The sequence below is a fragment of the Molossus molossus genome, unplaced genomic scaffold (genome assembly GCF_014108415.1).
Source record: "Molossus molossus isolate mMolMol1 unplaced genomic scaffold, mMolMol1.p scaffold_m16_p_5, whole genome shotgun sequence".
NCBI lineage: Eukaryota > Metazoa > Chordata > Mammalia > Chiroptera > Molossidae > Molossus > Molossus molossus.
The window spans coordinates 88,454,474-88,471,215 of record NW_023425388.1 but is presented as its reverse complement, the minus strand read 5'-3'; the positions used below and the strand labels follow the sequence as shown (position 1 = coordinate 88,471,215).

Sequence of the window (16,742 nt, the reverse complement as noted above, 5' to 3'; positions counted from 1 at the left end):
GGGGTGTCACTCAGAGAGCAGCTTGCCACTGTCCCCATTCCTAGCTGATGAGCTCTGGCTCAAGATTTACCCTTGACAGGTGAAACAGACCAAAAAACAAAAACTCCAAATTTCTTCCCAAGGAAAATGAAGAAGTTCAAGCCTAAAGATACTCTTAAGAACAGTGGCAGTTATTTATAGTGGAAAACAATTGGTAGGAGATTCAAGAAACAGACTACACTGTAAATGGGCCAGGTTTCAGAATGTATTTCAGAAAATAAGACAGATGGGAGGATCCCTTTTGGAGTTAGAACAAAAATCAAGCATTCCTTCAAAGAAGCTAGAATTTGACTGGATTAGTGTGTGAAGCAATTTATGCCCCAGGGCATTACTGAAAACAATATAACAACCAGCTGGCAATTAGTAGAGTTTAAAATCTAAGTATAGCCAAAGAAAGAGAAAGATTCCTCCCAATGCCACTTTCTTTCCAGGGTGACTGTTGGCATACTCATCCCTACATCAGTGGCTTAGCACTGTGTATAGTGGAGGCTGGGGATAGGAAACTGGGACAGATTTCACCAAAGTAATTTAGTGGGTCACTAACAAATAGACACTGCCCATAAGAGAGACCAGATGTGTCAGATTCATTAGAAAAAGACTTGAAAGTAATAATTATAAATATGTTCCTAGAACTAGAGGAAAGCATGATGAATGAAATAAAGGAAAGTATGCTGACAATGTTACATCAATTAGAAAATATCAATGAGAAGAATTGTTTTAAAAAACAGAAATTAAGGAGCTGAAATTTTATAGTAATTGAAATAAAAATTCACTAAACAGGTTAATAGTAAATTTTAACTGGTTGAGGAAAGAACTGGTGAACTTTTAAAAAGATTAATAGAGCCTGGAAGGTGTGGCCCAGTGGTTGAGCGTGGACCCATGGACTAGGAGGTCACTGGTTCAATTCCAATCAGGGCACATGCCTAGGTTGCAGGCTTCATCCCCAATTGATGTTTCTATCTAATTGATGTTTCTTTTTAATTGATTTGTATCTCTCTCTTCCTCTCCCTTTCTCTCTCTCTAAAAATCAATAAAAACATTATTTAAAAAAGGATTAATAGAGATTATGCAAGCCAAGGAAAAAAGGGAGCCTCAGAAAAATGTGGGACACCATTATGAATACTAACATACATGTAATGGGACCACCAGAAGGGAAGAACAGAGCCAAGTGGGGAAAGAAACTCGAAAAAATCATGACTGACAGATTTAGTGAAAAATTATAACTTACACATCTAAGAAGCTCAACAAATTCCAAAAAGGGTAAATATAAGGACCCACTAATAGATATATCATAAGAAAAGTGCTGAAAGTTAAAGACAAGAAGAAAATATTGAAAACTTTATAAATAATTTCTTCACAAAACTCTTCTTGCCTTCAAAAGATCACAGGGCTAAGGCAAAAGTCAAATTCAATTCTGTACCTACCTCTTGATGACTGATAGCTTTATCAATTAGCATTTCTGAAACCTAATTTCTTTACCTACAAAATAAAATTAATGTTTCTAGTGAACAAAATTGTTCATAGACTCATGAGGTAACTTATGTGAATACCTTTTGAAAAGAATATATGTGGAATTTAAAAAACAAAATAAACAAGCAGAATAGAAACAGACTCATAGATATAGAGACTATTTTGATGGTTTGCCAGAGGGGAGGGGGTTAGGGAAACGGATGAAAAAAGTGAAAGGATTCAGAAGTACAAATTAGTGATTATGTTGGTGGCAAAACAGCACAAATTGTTAGACTTTGGTTCAGCAATCTTAGTACTTGAGTTCTGGCTAAGAAAGAATTCAGAGCCAAGACTCAAACTGTAAGAAAAAGTTTGTTTAGAAAGTCACAGAGGTAAAAGAAGTGAGTCATAGAAGAAATGGGCTCAAGAAACAAGTTACAGATGCAAAAGAAAGGCTTTATGGAGCTTAGAAGGGAGAGAGAGAGGGGGGCACAGAGAGAGAAAGAGAGAAAGACTTGAATTGAGAGACAAAAGAGGAGGAAAGTAGAGGATGTGCTCTAGAAAAAGAGAGAAAGCATCCCTAGGGTCCCTTTTATTTTATTTTTTTTTAGAGAGAGAGTAAGGGTAAGGGAGAGACAGAAACATCGATGAGAGAGAACATCAACTGGCTGCCTCCTGCATGCCCCCCACTGGGGATCGGGCCCACAACCTAGACATGTGCCCTGGCTGGGAATCAAACTGGCAACTTCTTGGTGCATGGGTCATGGCTCAACCACTGAGCCACACTGGCTGGGTTTAGGGTTCCTGTCTTAAGGGCTTTCATCTGGAGGTCTCAGGGAAGGATCTCTATAGAATATTCATCAACTTTCCATGTCCTATGTTTGGTCAGAGCCAGGTCAGGGAGGTCATTAGTCAATGCAGCTGGTCCTGATGTCAGCCATGGTGTTGCTCCATTTGATTTTGCTGCTTCTCTGGACCTGGAGCTGAAACACAGCTGAGGCCTAGATGTTATCTCCAGGGTTAATACTTAAGGGAGTGGTCATGTGAGGGCCTATAGTTTTGCCTGTTACCTAGGCACCAGGGTGTCTCCCCCCTTGTGACCCTCTGCCCCTGGTATATCATTCCTACACTGCTCATGCCTATCTAACTACCTAGTAGAGTAACAAGGATGTAAAGTACTGTTACTGGTGAGACAACAAGACCTTGGTTCTTGTCTTCTTGAAGGAAAGATTTCAATCAAGAGACAAAGTGTAAAAAAGCAAGGAAGGAGTTATTGACTGCAGCAAAAATACACTTGGGACAGTGAAACAAGGAAGGGCATAGGAGCAGCAACTTGAGAGCCCAGTCTGGGCTGCTTTGGAAGAGAAAAGGGGGCCTTGGACACAGGTTCAAGGGCTTAGCCCAGCAGGAGCTGACCATTGCTCCCCTGGTTGCAAGTCTTGTGGGGTCTTTGGAGTTTAAGAGAGACTTGCCTGGGGCCAAAGGGGAGGGAGAAGGGAATGGCATGGGTGTGCTCCCTGGAGGGAGAGGTACTGGAACCTTCATTATCAGAGGTTCTAAAGCCTGGGTGTTTAAGGGAGATCTTTGGGGAGGATCAATAAAATATTCATCAGCTTTATGCTGATGTACCAAAATGAGATTTATTCCCTTAATTTGTCTGTCCTTGGGTATGGTTGGCAAATGACACTAATTGGATTTCTGTTATCTGTCTCCCTGAGTTGGGTGATTTAAGCCATTTACCCTCTGGTTAGGGAGGAGAAGTCCAAACTATTTACTCTTAAGTGTCCCTGGTTTAGGATTTACTAAGTAGCTGCAAAGTGCTATCTGTCCTAGTTTCCCTGTTCTGCTTATACTGGAATTTTCCTAGCTTCTTACTATGCTATAACAGTACAGCATAAGGAATATAGTCAATAGCATTGTAATAACTATTTTTGGTGTCAGAGTGATCACTTTACTAAGTTATATACATTTACTAAATTATATAATGTTTAATCACTGGGTTGTACATCTACAATGAATATAATATTGTATATCAACTGTAATTGAAAAATAAAAAATCATTTTAAGTAAAAAAATAAAAAAGAATAAATGTCCTAAAAATATATAAAATGCTTTTTAAAAAATTTAATTGAAGGTATTTTGGGACCTTGAACTAAGCATCTAGATTATGCTAATTTACTCTTGCTTCAGTACCTAAACCCAGCCTAATTCAAACAACTAGCAGACATGAAGGAGACCATTTTTTGTATTGGAGACGCTATTATTCTATTTAAAAAAATACAATTTGTACATCACTGCAGGCAAAGGAAATACATTAGTGATATTTGCATAAGCACTAGATCAATATACTGTAAATCAAGCATTTTAGGATTTCTTGAGTATTTTTATTTTTTTTTCACTGTCAATTACATATACATATACATATATATACTTATATTTGCTCTTTATTTTCATTTTTTTAATTTACTTTTGTTACAGATGTTTCTCCTTTTTCCCCCGTTGACTACCTCCTTCTCCTCCCTCCCCGCCCTGTCCCCAGCTTTGTTGTCCATGTCCATTGGTTATACATATATTCATGTAAGTTCTGTGGTTTATCTCTCCCTCCCCAACCCCAATTCTGGGGATTGTCAGTCTATACTCTACTTCCATGTCTCTGGTACGACCCTGTTCTTCAGACTGTTATGATCATTATATTCCACAAATAAGTGAGATCATGTGATATTTGTCTTTCTCTGCTTGGCTTGTTTCTCTTAGAATAATACTCTCCAGGTCCCTCCATGTCGTCTCAAAGTATGAGAGACCTTTCTTTCTTACAGCTACATCGTATTTCATTGTGTATATGTACAACTACTTTTTTATCCATTCATCTACTGATGGACACTTGGGCTGTTTCCAGATCTTAGCTATTGTAAATAGTGCTGCTACAAACATGGGGGTACATATATTCTTTCTGATTGGTGTTTCAGGCTTCTTAGGGTATATTCCTAGAAGTGGGATCACTGGGTCAAATGGAAATTCAATTTTTAATTGTTTGAGGTAACACCATATTGTTTTCCACAGTGGCTGCACCAGTCTGCATTCCCACCAGCAGTGTACTTGAGTCCCCTTTTCTCCACATCCTCGCCAACACTTGTTTGATGATTTGTTGATGGCGGACATTCTGACAGGTGTGAGGTGGTACCTCATTATTGTTTTAATTTGCATCTCTCTGATGATCAGTGATGTTTAGCATTTCTTTATATGTCTCTTGGCCATTTGTATGTCCTGTTTGTAGAGGTGTCTATTTAGCTCCTCTGCCCATTTTTTAATTGGGTTCTTTGTCTTCCTTTTGTTGAGTTGTATGAGTACTCTGTATATTTTTTAAAATTAACCCCTTATATGATATATCATTGCAATTATGCTCTCCCATACAGTGGGTTGCCTTTCCATTTTGATGGTTGTTTCTTTTGTTGAGCAGAAGCTTTTGAGTTTGATGTAGTCTCATGTGTTGTTCATTTTCTCCTTTGTTTCTGTTGCCTTAAGTGATGTATCAGTGAAAATTCTGCTGCGTATGATGTCTGAAATTTTATTGCCCACATTTTCTTCTAGAATTTTTATGGATTCATGAGTCACATTTAATTCTTTTATCCATTTTGAGTTTATTCTTGTGTATGATTTAAGTTGATAGTCTAGTTTCAGTTTTTTGCATGTAGCTGTCCAATTTTCCCAACACCATTTATTAAAGAGGCTGTCATTACTCCATTGTATGCTCTTGCCACCTTTGTTGAATATTAATTGAGCATAATGTTTTGGGTCCAATTCTGGGTGCTCTGTTCTATTCCATTGATCTATGTGCCTGTTCTTGTGCCAGTACCAGGCTGTTTTGATTATAGTCGCTTTGTAGTATAACCTGATATCTGGTATTGCGATCTTGCCTACTTTGTCCTTCTTTTTCAAGATTGCTGTGGCTATTCGGAGTCTTTTTTGGTTCCATATGTACTTTTGAAGTATTTGTTCTAGTTCTGTGAAGTATGTCATTGGTATTTTGATGAGGATTGATTGAATCTATAGATTGCTTTGGGTAGTATGGACATTTTAATGATGTTAATTCTTCCAATCCATGAACAAGGTATGTGCTTCCACTTTTTTATATCTTCCTCTATTTCTTTTTTCAATATCCTGTAGTTTTCTGCAAATAAATCCTTTACTCCTTTGGTTCAGTTTATTACTAGTATCTTAATTTTTTTTTTTTTTTTTTTTTTTTTTTTTGCTGTGATGGTAAATGGGTTTGTTTTGTTTTTTAGTTTCTCTTTCTGTGAATTAATCATTAGTGTATGCAGTCAATTTCTTCATGTTAATTTTGTATCCTGCTACTTTGCCAAATTCATTTATTAAGTTTATTAGATCATTGATGGAGTCTTTAGAATTTTCTACATATAATATCATGTCATGTGCAAAGAATGACAATTTCATTTCCTCCTTCCCAATTTGGATCCCTTTTATTTTTTTTCCTGTCTGATTGCTGTGGCTAAGACTTCCAGTGCTATGTTAAATAAGAATGGCGAAAGTGGGCATCCTTGTCTTGTTCCTATTCTTAAGGGAAATGCTTTTAGGTTTTGTCTATTGAGTATGATGTTGGCTGTAGCTCTTCATATATGGCCTTTACTATGTTGAGATATGATCCCTCTATTTCCAAATTGCTAAGGGATTTTATCAGAAATAGATGATGGATTTTGTCAAATGCTTTTTCAGCATCTATTGATATGATCATATGATTTTTATCTTTCATTTTGTTTATGTGGTATATCACATTTATTGATTTATGAATATTGTACCAGCCTTGCATCCCTGGGATGACTCCCACTTGGGCATGGTGAATAATCTTTTTGATGTATTGCTGGATTCGATTTGCTAGTATTTTGTTCAGGATTTTGGCATCTATGTTCATCAGGGATATTGGCCTGTAGTTTTATTTCTTTGTAGTTCTTTTTCTGGTTTTGGAACTAGAATTATGCTGGCCTCATAAAACCAATTTGGAAGTCTTCCTTCTTCTTAAATTTTTTGGAATAGTTTGAGGAGGGTGGGTGTTAGTTCTTCTTTGAATGCTCAGTAAAACTTTTCCATGAGGCTGTCCAGGCCTGGGATTTTGTTTGCTGGGAGAGTCTTGATTACATCTTCAATTTCCTTAGTTGTTATTGGTCTGTTCCAGTTTTCTATCTCTTCCCGGCTCACTTTTGGGAGACTGTGTGTTCCTAGAAATTTATGCATTTCACTTAGTTTGTCCAATTTGTTTCCGTATAATTGTGCATAATATTTGTTAAGAATCCTTTGCATTTCTGTGATGTCAGTTATTATTTCTCCTCTGTAATTTTTGATTTTGTGTATTTGGGTTCTCTTTGTATCTTGGTGAGTCTAGCTAAGGGTTCATCAATCTTGTTTATCTTTTTTTTTTTTTTTTAATTTTTTTTTTATCCTCACCCGAGGTTATTTTTTCCATTTTTTTTTTTTGTACAGATAGAGTGGGAGGGAGAGAGAGGAAGAGAGAGAGAGTGAGAAACATCGACGTGAAGGGACACATCGAGTGGCTGCCACCCGCACGACCAACCAGGGCCGGGGACAAACTGCAATCGAAGTACGTGCCCTTACCGGGAACCGAATCCGGGTCTCTCCGGACCGCAGGCCGACGCTCTAACCGCTGAGCCAAACTGGCCAGGGCTTGTTTATCTTTTCAAAGAACCAGCTCTTTGTTTCATTGATCCTTTGAATTGTTTTTTTAAGCTCTATGTCGTTTATTTCTGCTCTGATCTTTACTATTTCCTTCCTTCTATTAGCTCTAGGTTTTCTTTTTCTTTGCTTTCTAGTTCTTTAAGTTGTGAGGTTAGGTAGTCATATAGAAATTTTTCTTGTTTCTTGAGGTAGGCCTGTAGTGCTTATGCACTTCCCTCTCAGAACTGTTTTCACTGCATCTCATAGATTTTGTGTTGTTGTGTGTTCATTTTTATTGGTTTCCAGAAAGTTTTTAATTTCTTCCTTGATCTCCATGATAATCCATTCATTGTTCAATAACATGCTACTTAGTCTCCATGTTTTAAAATTTTTTTGCATGTTCTTGTTGCAATTGATTTCTAGTTTCACACCACTGTGTCTGAGAAGATGCTTGATATGATTTCAATCTTCTTGAACTTATAGAGACATGTGCCCTAATGTGTGGTCTATCTTTGACAATGTCCCATGTGAACTTGAGAAGAGTGTCAGTTCTGAAGTTTTGCGGTCTAATTTTCTGTATATATCTATTAATTCCATTTGATCTAGTGCTTCATTTAGAGTCTATGTTTCCTTGTTAATTTTTAGTTTAGATAATATATCCAGTGGTGGCAGTGGGGTGTTGGAGTCCCTTGCTATAAATTTATTGCTATTGATTTCTTTTTTGAAGTCCTCCAGAAGATTTTTAATAAATTTTGGTGCTCCTATATTGGGTGTGTATATGTTTACCAAGGTATATCTTTCTGTTGGATAGATCCTTTCAATATTATGCAGTGGCCTTCTTTGTCTCTAGTTATGGTCTTCATTCTGAAATCAACTTTGTCAGATATGAGTATTGCTACCCCAGCTTTTTTTTTCTTTATTTTTGCTTGGTAGATCTTTTGCCATCCCTTCACTTTCAACCTATGTGAGTCTTTTGTTGTGAGGTGGGTCTCTTGTAAACAGCATATATGTAAGTCATGCTTTCTTATCCAGTCAGCTACTCTGTGTCTTTTTATTGGAGCATTCAAACCATTTACATTAAAGTGATAATTGATATGTACTTATTTATTGACAGTTTTGTTTAGTGTGCTTATATTTTTCTTCCTATTTCTTCTACTAATTACAGCAGTCCTTTTAACATTTCTTGCAGTGCTGGCTTGGTGCTAACATATTCCCTTAGCCTTTTTTTATTTTTTGTCCAGGAAGCTCTTTATTTGACCTTCTGTTTTGAGTGATAGACTTGCTGGGTAGTCTTAGATTCAAATCCTTGTTTTTTAGGGCCTTGATTACTTCATACCATTCCCTTCTGGCCTGTAGTGGTTCTGTTCAGAAGTCAGCTGAGAGCCTTATGAGGGTTCCTTTGTAGGTAACCTGTTGCTTATTTCTTGCTTCCTTTAGAATTCTCTCTTTGTCTTTAATTATTGGCATTTTAATTATTATGTGTCTTGGTGTGGGCCTGATTTGAGTCCTTCTTCCTTGGGGCTCTCTGTGCTTCTTGAACTTGAATGCCTTCTTCCTTCACCAAGTTAGGGAAGTTTTCTGTCACTATTTCTTTGAATATATTTTCTAACCCTTGCCCATTTTCTTCTTCGGGGAATCCTATGATGCGAATGTTACTACATTTCCAGTTGTCCCACAGTTCTCTGAAGCAGTCTTCCTGTTTTTTAATTGTTTTTTTCCTTTTGGTTTTCTGATTGGTTGATTTTTTCTACCCTGTCTTCTAATTCACTGATCCAGTCCTTAGCTTCCTCTACTCTGCTGGTTAGTCCTTCCAATTTGTTCTTTTTTTTTGCTATGTCATTCTTCATTTCCACTTGGTTGGTTTTCAATGTTTCTGTATCTTTCCTCATGGTGTTGATGTTTTTACTCATGCTGTTGAGCTTCCTCAGGATTATGGCTCTGAACTCTACCTCTGATAACTTGCTTAACTGCATTTCTTTGATCTCATCTATGACAGAGTTCTCTTGTTCTTTCATTTGGGATTTGTTTCACCCTTTTGGCTATCTCAGTGGGTTGTGGGGCCTGCCAAATTTTTGCTGTGTGTGTTGGTGTTCTGCTGTTTGTGGCTCCCTCTACTGGGTTTGGATGAACGTGGGAGGGCCCATATTAAACCCCACTGTCAAGTTTTACTTTCCTGGGTAGATTTGCAAGCCCCAGAAAGGTTCAGTTAATCACTAGTTTTTTGCCTGGAGGCTAGTAGTCTCAGTTACTCAGAGCCTTGGAATGTGGCCCTGTTGTTCCAGAGCGTGGGACAGATGCTGGTTGTTAATGAGCCTCAATTTGCATTTCTTTGCCTCACCTGGGAAAGGCTGAATCTCTGAGGGAGAGGCTGCTGCTTTTCCCCACAGGTCTGAGAAAGAGTAAGCTGGCACCCATCCTTTGTGGCTGCAGCTCACCAAAAACTCTGAGTGCTGTCCAAATCCTGGGAATCTTCACAGAGTTCCAGTCCAGTCCACCCTCTCTCTGCTGGAGCACCAGTTGAGTGGCTGAGGCTAATTTAATGCTCTGTGCTGGCTCTCTTCACTGTGGAGTAGGCTTGGTATTTTATCCCAGAGGGCACTGCTCAAAGCAAAAACCACTGCTGCCCATGGGCTCCCAGCTCACCACCCCCGTGCACCTCCACAGATCCTACCAGTGTCCCTCTTTATATGGTCCTGCCCCACTGCTTTTCTGTTGCTTTTTTTCCAACAATTTGTCTTTATTCTGTTGTAATTTCCATTTGTAATTCCTAGGAGATCGTCTGTGTAGCTTCCATTCACTCCACTGCCACTTTTTCTCTCTCAAGTGTTTTATTATTATCAAAGCAATTATAAACATGCCAGGGGCTTCTAAGAAGTTGTGCTTATATTCATGTTGATCAATTTGTCTAGAAGAGAAGCATATATCAAATTATTTTTATATAAAACTAGTAAAGAAAAGTAACGGTATTTTTGTGCTCACTTCCGTAGTGCATATACTGAAATTGGAACACAGAGAAGATGAGCACGACCCCTGAGCAAGGATGACATGCACATTTGTGGAGCATTCCATGTTTAAAAAACAAAAAGAAACAGTACTTTGAATGAATAAACTTTATATTGATAATGCTTTAATATTATCTATAACAATGACTTGCTATTACCTGTAAAATATATATTAATGTATATATTATATTATTATATATCTTGCATATATATGAAAATTTGTGTGAGAATTGAAATCCTCAAGGAAGACACTGACTCATGGAAAGAAACTAGATTTTATTTTTATAGAAATTCATGGAAATCATAATTCTGCTTCTGCAAAATAGCCAAATGCTTACAGAGAGTTTTAATTTTGTTAGAACCAAAGATAATTTTAATATTTGATATGGCAACATAAGAAACATTCAAACCTATGAAGAATTTTTGTGAGTTTACTTGAGCCAAACTGACAACAATTGCCAGGAAGCATAATGTTAACGGATTGATATAATGCTCCAGAGAATGGCACAGTTAACCCTTATTTTATACATTACAGTGAAAAGGGAAGATGCAAGCGAGTTACATTAAATCCACTGGTGATAGATTAGGAAGGTGGAAGAAAGCAGAGCATAGAAAGCTTTGGGATTGGATGAAAAGTAAAATGATAGACGCATACATCATTTACATAGGTGGGCACAAGATAGTTAACAGTCAACAATTTACTCAGTAATAATTAGGGAATTTGTGGTCTCTGCAGAGTGATACATATTTTTTGAGAGGTCCAGAAAAAGAAAAATTACTTTGACAATCCAAAGATACGTTATCATAATGCAAAAAAACAATAAACAGGCTCAGTTAAGGTAAAGACTGACCTTCGTGAAGGAAGATGTTGGCCTATGTATGGCTACCTGTCATCAAGTGCTTTTAGTTAAAAAGTTTTCATTGCAGACCATCCTTTGTGGTTACTTTAGGTCTTTGAGTTTGCAAAGCTGTCACACAGGCCTTCCTTGAGCTTGTCAAGTTATTATGTGACCCCTTTTCATCCACAGATAGTTCCTGAGAACAGTGTACCAGATAGCAATGCTTGTAGATAAAGGTAACAGGGATTTAAACTAGGTGGTGTAGGATATTTTTCTCACATTAAAAGAAATATGAAGGTGTGTTATTCCAAGCATTCATGCAGCCTTTTAAAATAGCATCAAGATTCTATGTTTGTTTGTTTTTTTCTCTCAGCATTCTTCTCCAATATCTTTTTTTCCTCAAGGTTGCAAGACTTCAGATCCTGGTATACCTGATGGAGACATTAGAAGCAGAAATGAATGGGGTAGGGTCAGAAGCAAATGAGATTTTTCTCTCATTTATCAAAGGGAGTAAGAAAAATATCCATAAAACCCTCAAGTTGACTTTCCCTTACATTTTCATCTAATCTGCCAGAAATAGAACCATAGAAAACTTTAAGGGCAACTCAGATGAAAATATATTTAGTTTTATGTTTTTGCCTTAATATTTCAAGATAGCAGTTGAGAAAGATGTTAGGAATAGCTACTTTTGGATTATCTAACCAACAACATCTATCAAGAGTACTATGAAAGAAGAAACTAGCCCTGGCCGGTTTGACTCAGTGGTTAGAGCATTGGCCCATGGATCAGAGTCCTGGGTTCGGTTCTCACTAGGGGCATGTACCTGGGTTGAAGTTTGTCCCGGCCCCAGTTGGGGTCATGTGGGTGGCGACCACTCAATGTGTCTCTCTCACATCGCTCCCTCCTACACTATCTAAAGATAAATGCAAAAATGTCCTTGGGTGAGGATAAAAAAAAACAAAAAACTGTTGGGCAATGTGTGTGTGTGTGTGTGTGTGTGTGTGTGTGTGTATAAAAAACACGTTTTAAATAGTCCAGCATATGAGAAAGTTTGGGGGCACAATTTTCAATTCATAACAAACTTATGTATAAAATTTCCTTCTGATTTATTATTTATTATTTCCCCAATTCTGTAAATAATTGTGTTGCCACACAAAAAAAAAGTAAAATCTTAATCTGGCCCTAGTCTACAAACAATATGTTACTTACACTCTTTTCTTCTGGATTGTTTCCAAAAAATAATTTCAATCATTACCCTTAATAAAAAGTTTCTGCTACCAACTCAAAGACTATATATTAATTTTTGCTCTGTTCACAAATGTTCAATTGTCTTATTCCAAGAATATTTGTACTTTTCCACCTATTTGAGCTCAAGCATAACCATGTAACATTTTTTGACGTATAACAATATGACTTGTAGGAGAAAGAGAATTCTTCCCAGGACCAGTGAAGTGGGTTTGCCCATGTTAGTCTTTACCAGTGGAAAGTGAGTGGAAGTGATGAATTCCACACCTGATGAGAAGTTCTGAGACTCATTAAATAATCTGGCTTATTTCTATTTTCATTTCTCAGGATAAATACATAAAGCTAAATTGATTTATATATTTAACTTTTATAATAGCAGAAAACTCTCAGGTTAGCTTTCTAAATAAGCAAATGATTAAAAATAAATTAAAAGTGATTCTTATAAACAATCTCTAATTATCACCTGACTACACTGTGCTCTGTGGGGAGGCATTCCCATCCAGTTGAACTCTGTGGAATATATCTAGGCTTTTTGTACAGACAGAAAACACAAGACCACTTGCAAACAGGAAAACACAGCTATTCACTCCAGCTCCTTTTCTGATGCAGAGACTCTGTAAGTTGGGCAGAGACTGTAAGTTCTGTGGGGAAGAGTGATGAAGGTGAATCATTGAGCTCAGTGGCTATACTGTTTACGATGATAATTTTGGGATAGTGTTATAAACTATTTCTCCAGCCTATTCACATGGGCCTAAATTAAATCTTGCTCCAACTGGTAGCTCCTACTTCACCATGGCCATGAAGGAGGCAGAGAATGAGCTGAGTAATTCTAGGATGGCGTAAATGTTATTAAATAAACTAAAGCATCATGATCTTAACTGAGGCACTGACAGAAATACCAAGATTAAAGATGCTTTACAACTAATTAAGTTGTGGTCTTTAAATGCAGACTAATTAGAAGCACGGGCCTTTATCAGATAATTTCATAAATAACTAAATACTTTGAACCATTTTGGTTTAATAAAATCTATACCTTCAAATTAGTTCACATTTTCAATGCTTAGGTCTATGTAATTTCAGAACATTCAGGATGATTGGCTTCTAAATTATTATAAAGTATTACTTTATTCCTTGAGAATATATTTATATATTTTTTGGTGAAATAAATTTAAATTTTCCTTAGGCAGTTTTATTATGTTAATAAATACTGAGATTAAGCTGTACATACTGTGACTTTTTTTTAAAGCTGTAAACATTTCAAAACAATATTTATAAGAACACTGAGAGGAAATATTTATAAAAACACTGAAAGGAAATATTTATAAGAACACCGAAAGGAAAAAGAAAAAGGACAAATAAAAGATCTAAAAAAAAACCAATAACAACAGAACCTTTATTTCTATTTTTTTATTTATCCTCATCCAAAGATATGTTTTTTATGATTTTTTTGGAGAGAGAGGAAGGGAGGGAGAGAAAGAAAGAGAGAAACATCAATGTGGGAGAGAAACATTGATCAGTTGCCTCTCATATGTGCCCCGACCAGATATTGAACCCCAAGCCTAAGGTATGTGTCCTGAGTGGGAATCGAATTGCAACCTTTTGGTATACTGGACAATGGTCAACCAAATGAGCCACAGTGGCCAGGCTTTTTTATTTTTCGATGAGTTGATGATGCATGTGATATGCTCAAGTCAACTACATGTGTTTGACAAAGATACACTTTGTCAAATCTTGGCTCACTAAAACTAAGCTTGTATAGCATGTATTGTTATATAAAAGTAAAATAAAAATGAGTTACCCAATGTAGCAAGTATCATTTACATTTGAATGTGCAACATCTTAGACTCTTTCCTGAATTCTTGTTGAATTAGATAATTTTGCCTATGGAAGCATGATGATCATAAAAGAAACTATTATAGAAAAGGTCTAATCTCAGAAGTATGTTTAATAAGATGCTTCTGGTTTATTTCAATCCTTTATTTGCCATAGAAAATGGAATTTGGGGGGGAGTTATGGTAAGTTGTACAATTTATTCTAAAAAAAAATCTTTGCTCCCATTTATTTTAAAATTTGTGTAGAAAACAATATGTTGAAGATCAAGAATATAACATAAGTTTTGGGAAGAGAGAGAGAGATCATAACAGGACTCATTGGTATAATGTATGAAAGTTTGATTAAATCGAAAACTAATTGACTCTGGCCAGTGTGCTCAGTGGATAAAGTGTTGGCTCATACACTGAAGGGTCATGAGTATGATTCCCAGTCAAGGACATGTACCTGGGTTATAGGCTCAATCCCTGGCCCTGGTCAGCGTGCATGTGGGAGGCAACCAATCAATGTGTCTCTCTCGCATTGAAATTTCTTTCACCACCCCCACTTTCCATTTCACTCTCTCTAAAAATTAATATCCAAGAAAAAATATCCTCGGATGAGGATTAACAAAAAAACTAATTGTAATATATTCATTTTCTGATGAGTAAATATAATACTTTATAATAGCAACCAATCACCTGGGCACCATTATAAATTAGTTAGAACCATAAATTCAGTAACTTCGTGGATCTCATTGACTTTACTCACTGATAGATTTGTAGCCTGACTAAAATCTATTTAGTCATAGACACCAATTCAATGTTCAGGTAAAAAGCTCATATGATGCAAATGTTATTTTGTTTATTATTTAAAACTTGAAAATATAAAAAAATTGTCACCTTATTAGGAAAACTAATAGAACAAAATGATGTAAAAATAATGAATAAACTTAAAATACTGCATATATTTTTTTAACAAATATTTTTGTTCTCATTTTATTGATTTTAAAGAGAGAGGAAGGGAGAGGAAGAGAGAAAGAAAAACATTGATTGGTTGCCTCCTGCACACACCCCTCAGTAGGATCAAACTCGCAACCTGGGCATGTGCCCTGACCAGGAATCAAACTGGCAACCTTTTGGTACATGGAACGATGCTCAACCGATACACACCAGCTGGGGCACCTCACATACTCTTTAATGCTATTATCGCTAATAAGGATGTCTGGAAGCTTGCTATTCTTTTGAAATCACTTTAATTTGAGTGAAGAATTCCTAAGGCATGAGATTGAATTATGTCTAAAAGAAAAGTAAAAACCAACATATGCATCTATATAGTATACTAATTTAGTAGTTTATTTTTTGTTGTGTTTTTCCTCATGAACTAAGGTATTCACCTTAGTTACAGGCCTGATGATGATCTTAGTGAAAGATGTAATTGCACCACACATCCCAGTTTCATCCCTTAATGCTTGTATCATAGATATAATCTAGTCATCTTTCCAAAAAACACAAACCTAGATGTGTTCTCTATATTAACAAACTGGAATAAAATTGCTAAATGTTATGTATTTCAGAGCTTTTCTCTGATTTATTCTATTTATGAGGAGCTTCCATAATTATAAAACCTCCGTCTTTGTATTGGTACAATGTTTTCTCTTCTCAAAGACTGGTTTGTCAATTTGAAAAACAGGCCTATAGACACTACCTGTTCTTAAAAATCAAAGGTGACAATATAACCAGTTTGGGTCTTGCAGAAGGAAAACAAACCAGTTCCTCTTTATTTTTCCTGTTATCTTTTTGTGCACAACAATTTTCCATGCCCCCAGAGATATGACCAGTGATATTGTCCAACCATTTAGATAGAGTTAAGTTCATCTAATCTTTCAACCTTTGGGGGATATATACCATGGGGTCCAGCAAAGAAAATACATATCCATCCCATAATCTAAAGAACCCTCTATGAACTCAGTGAAAGATCCAGGAAAATAGAAAAATATGATCTTTCTGTACTTTAATAATTTAATGAAACCACTATAGAAGAAAAACGTAAAAAGAATTATGTCAGCAAAGAAAAAGAGGAAATTTAGTCTGCTTGTTTGAAAAGATAAAACCTTCACAGATAATTATATTTAACTGCATGTTTAATGATTATTAAAAGTTTATCCCCAGCTGGTTTGGCTCAGCAGTTGGAGTGTGTTGGCCTGCAGACCGACGGGTCTCAGGTTCAACTCCCAGTCAAGGGCACATACCTGGGTTGTAGGTTCAGTCCCTAGTCCCGGTTGGGTAGTGCAGGAGACAATCAATCGATGTGTCTCTCTCACTTTGATGTTTCTTTCTCTCTCTCTCTCTCCCCCCCTCCCTCCCTCCCTTCTATTCTATCTAAAAATCAATGTATAAATGTCCTCAGGTGAGGATTTAAAAAAAAGAAAATCTGAATAATATATGGATTTTAGCTAACAATACTAATATATCAATATTTCTTCATTAATTATATCAAATGTACCTAATTTAACAATCAGTTTAGATAATACAAATATCTTCTTTCCATTATCGATGTATTCATTTTTAAATTACTTTTATATTATTTGTTAAATAAAAATTTGAAAAATTTTAATTAATTAATTTTTGCTTATTGTTTCAATTTCTTTTTAAGAAATTTGTTGTATGAAATA

General features: G+C 36.3%; 2 pseudogenes; both read left to right on the top strand.

The window, feature by feature from the left end:
* Nucleotides 1-16,742, top strand: part of LOC118616999 — a 175,907-nt pseudogene that overhangs the window by 125,005 nt on the left and 34,160 nt on the right.
* LOC118617940 lies at nt 10,149-10,248 on the top strand (annotated as a pseudogene).